Below are 4,315 nucleotides of genomic sequence, written 5' to 3'. Positions count from 1 at the left end.
CTCTTGTGCTCTTGCTCTTTGCCTCCACCATGAAAGGTTGTTCTCTGCCTTGTGCCATTCTGCCTTGGAGCCAGCTGAATATGGACTGAAACCTCCAGTAACTGTGAGCTAAATAAACCTTTCATTCCTTTATTTTGGGTGTTGGGTATTTGTCCCAGCAACTAGAGAAGTGTAACTGAAACAGAATTTGGTACCAGGAGTAAGGCCCTTGCTGTGGCTAAACCTGACCATGTAGATTACAAGCTTCTGGGAATTGCTTGTGGGAAGAGATAGGAAAGGTTTGGAGAAGTTGTCTACTTGCAAAGAGCTGGAACAGCTTCAGATGTTCTGTTTGGGAGATTCTGGTCAGAGCTCAAATGACCAGAAGGCTGATAGCCTGCTTGTGAAGACCAGGCTGTAGAGGTTTCTTCTGTGAAGGACTGCATTGGTTGTTGGACTCTGTATGATTTATGCTATGGCTTGGCTAAAAGTCTGTCTGAATTTTGCTCATGTCCAGAGACTTTGCCTGGGGGTGAGTTTAAACATGGCAGACTGATTAATCTTTCAAAAGATATTTCAAAGCAGCCAAATATTGAGGCAATTGCATGGTTGTTACTGGGGGCTTTTAGCCAGATTTATGTTGAGAATGAAGAGCAAGGAACACAGCAGGATGGTTCAAAATGTTGTGAGTTTTAGACAAAAAGGAAGTGCCAAGAAAGCTGTGGACTGCAAAGATGGAGCTGAGGGGACCTATATTCTGGAGAAGAAACAAGAGAACAGAAAGGATGGCCTGAGGGTATCACAGGAGGAGGCAGGTCTCCACGCTTTGCAGGCTCAGAACTGCAAATGTCAGGGACTTTGCCTTGACAGGAAAGCCACAGAGCCCTATGTTCCAGAATGGAGGCAGTGGTCACACCAGGTTCCAGAATGGCACCACCATGGAGAATTTATTCCTCGGAATCAGGGTCAAAGTGCTCAGTCATCCAGGTACTCAACCTCCACATTGAAAAGAGAAGGAATCCTGGCTACTGCTCCAGCTTGCAGCAGATCTTGGCATCATCCACACGGTATTGGTTTTAGGCACATTTAGAATGAAGGAGTTTTGAGGTTAGGAAGGCTTCCACCTAGATTTCAGAAGGCCTGGGAGGCCAGGCAGTGTGCCACTGACTGGGTAGTGTGTGAAGCTGTGAGAAGCCTATTCAGTCAAAACCCCAGAAGTTTGGAAAAGCTAGGAACATGGATCATCTAAGGGAAATTGCAAAGAGGGAACAAAGCCAGCCTAAGAGAGATGCCGTGGGAGTTACCACCATGAGTGCTGTAGAGGTGAAGCCATGTAAGGCCTTTGGAGCTCAGAACTCATCACAGATTGCTTTTGATGTCCCACATGGAACTGCAGGACTTAATGTTTGCCCTGCTGGATTTTGGACTTGTGTTGGTCCCAAAGCTTGGTATCCTGCTATGTATACCTTCTGGAATGATAATGTTTATCTTGTGCCTTTGAATGTTGCAAGTGTTTAAGTTTTCATTAGTACAGGGACTCATAGTTGAGTTTGCCTTGGATCTTGGAGGAGATTTGAGACTTGGACTTTTCAGCAATGCTGAAACCATTGGGACTTTGGCAACTCTTGAAGATGGACTAGAATATCCTTTCATAAAGGGATGAATGTGAGTCTTTGGGTGTCTAGGGGCAGAATATTATGGCTTGTGTCTAGTTGTCCCCCTAAAGCTTTATGTAGTCTTGGGTGGCTTCTGGAGTTTGTGATTGATTACTGTGTGTGTGGATGCTGCACCTGCCCTGGGGCAGGTAATTTGCATTTCAAGGTAAGGAAGAAAGAGAAGTTAGCTGCTTGAACTGCTGCTACTCCTCCTTTTGTGTTCTTACTCTTTGCTGTCACCATGAAAGTTTGCCCTCTGTCATGTGCTGCTCTGTCTTGGAGCCACCTGAAACCTCCAGTAACTGAGCTAAATAAACCTTTCCTTCCCTAATTTGAGTGTCAGGTATTTGTTCCAGCAATGAGAAAAGAGTAACTACGACACTATCTTATGATCCAACGGTACCATTTCTGAATAAATATCCAAAAGATTTGAAATCTTTATGTTGAGGAGTTAATGGTACCCCATGTCCATCATATTATTCAAATAAGCAAGTATTGAATCAATCAAAATGAACAAAACAGATGTGGTATGTGTGCATAGTGAAATATTATTTAGCTCTATAAAAGGTTATTATGCTAAGTGAAATAATTGAGGCACAAAGAAGACAAATATTTTACAATTTCATTTGTATATGAAATCCTTTTTTGTTGTTTTTTTTAGAATCCGGCCATTTAATAACAAAATCCTCTCCATTCTCAACCCAGCACAGCACACTGACAATCACAAGTCCAGTCAAAGGTGGGGCTAGGAAAGCCAGCATGAATGCAGGCAGCAAGGGAGGGGTCTATCAGGTGCCTGCTCCCTGGGTCACTGACTCCTGAAAACACAGAAGGCCTCTTCTTTGCTCAGTCACCAGCTGGGAGCTCCATCCACAGGAGCCCAGACAACCCATGAACCCAAACAGAGGGCATGAGGGTCCAGGGCTGGCCAGGGGAGAAGAGGAATGCGAGCAGAAGTGACAGGCCCACCACCAGGGTAGGTCCCCTGGCATGTCTCCGCCATGTCCAGCTCCAGGAGGGCCATGAGCACTCACACAGGCCTTGCCTTCTTGTGCTTCTTCTCAGAACTCAGAGCCTCATTGTGAGCTTTCTGCTTCTATGCCAGATTGTTGGCCTCTCAAATTTTGTGCCTCTTGCCAAACATGATCTTTTGGGAAAATTACTTCTGCTTCTTCATCATGATGGCCAGGTACTTGGCCTCACTCTCCTCCCTCTGGGCCAGCTGCTGCCTGTCCACCAGCTTCACAGTGCCTGCCATTACTCCAGGTTTCTTCTCTTCTGTCCTCTGCTCCTCCAGGGCTAAGAGGTGGGCCTCCTCCTCCTCCTAACAAGCCTCCCCATTTTCCTCCTCCTCCTCACTGTCACCTTCTTTGTCTTCTTCTTCTTCCTCCTCCTCCTCCAATTCTTTTAAGTTTCCTGCATCCTCTCCTTGCTGCAGAGCCAGCAGCTTCAGCTTCTCCATGAAATGTAGTCTCCTTCCTTCTCAGGACAGGAAGGGTGAAGGGTATGGGGCAGTGGTACCCCAGGGGAGTACTCTGTCCCAGGGCAGAGGAGCCAAGCACTGACAGAGTTGAATCACCCATGCAGCTGCACAAAGTACCTGTCGATGACAGGACTTTGCTTTCCAGGTGGGTTGACAATCTGCTGGGTGATGCCAGCATCTGTGACATCATAGGCTGCCCCAATGCACAAAGATTTGTACCAGGATACGTCCCCCTCCAAAACTTCTGATGCCTAAGGCCAGGGCCTCTCAGGGCACCTTGCAGTTCAGGAAGAATTTAAAGCCTTTAAAGAGCTTCTTGTGCTTTTCTTGAACTTCCAGCTCCTTCCTGTGGTTCTCTTCCTGTAACACCATCTCCCCATCAGCAGGAAACTTGTCAACCTGATCCTCCTCCTCCTCCATGGGTACTACCACATGGGCCAGGCTGGCACTGAGGGCACTCAGGTTTTCCATGGAGCTCTTGGAATCCAATGCCTAGGTGTCCTCCTTCACCCTCCCCTCTGCTCATGCCTAACCCTTGAGCTTTGGTGGTAGAGCAACTGGTAGAGGTGAAAGCTGACAAAGCCCAGTAAGGAGGTGTAGAACTGAATGAAAGAGGCCATGACCTTGTAGTCCATGTCTGTGGAGTGACCATGGAAGAAGGTGTAGGGTGTGAACCACAAGATGAGCTGCCCCAGCACCTCAGCCTGGGAGTAAATGTCTTTGATGGACAGGAAGAACTTTTGCAAGGGATGAGTGGCAATGATGTAGTACAGAAACTCCATAGTGAGCCTGCAGCACAGCTAGGTGGACTATACTTGGCACGTGCCTGTCCACAGGATGGTAGAAAAGAGGAAACACATGGACAGGGCATCATCCAGGTCCTGCAGAGCATCAATGAATGTAGGGTACCACTCTTTGATGATGTGGTCAAGTTTGTAGTTGGGCTTGTTGTCCTTCAGATGCTCACAGTATTCCACTCACTTTTCCCATAGGCCTTCCAGAACTTCCGAAACTTGTATTCCTGGAATTTGTTGACAATGGATTCATGGAGGAGACACGTGACGTCTTTAATGAGATAAAAGGTTGGGCTGCTGTGGAACCTTGTTCAATTTCTTCTTATGTTTGGGCTCATGGGGACAAATGCCCTTCCAGATGCACAGCTGCCTAAAGTCTGCTAGGCTCAGCTGCAGCTTCTTCC

At 47.1% G+C, this 4,315-nt stretch overlaps 1 pseudogene; it reads right to left on the bottom strand.

Annotated features, from left to right (window-relative positions):
• Nucleotides 1-2,664: 2,664 nt before the first annotated feature.
• Nucleotides 2,665-4,315, bottom strand: part of LOC101578036 — a 7,909-nt pseudogene continuing 6,258 nt past the window's right edge.

This window comes from Octodon degus, unplaced genomic scaffold (genome assembly GCF_000260255.1).
Source record: "Octodon degus isolate 3935 unplaced genomic scaffold, OctDeg1.0 scaffold00125, whole genome shotgun sequence".
Taxonomy (NCBI): Eukaryota; Metazoa; Chordata; class Mammalia; order Rodentia; family Octodontidae; genus Octodon; species Octodon degus.
Note: the sequence above shows the minus strand (reverse complement) of the source record. Positions and strands in the feature narration are given on the sequence as shown.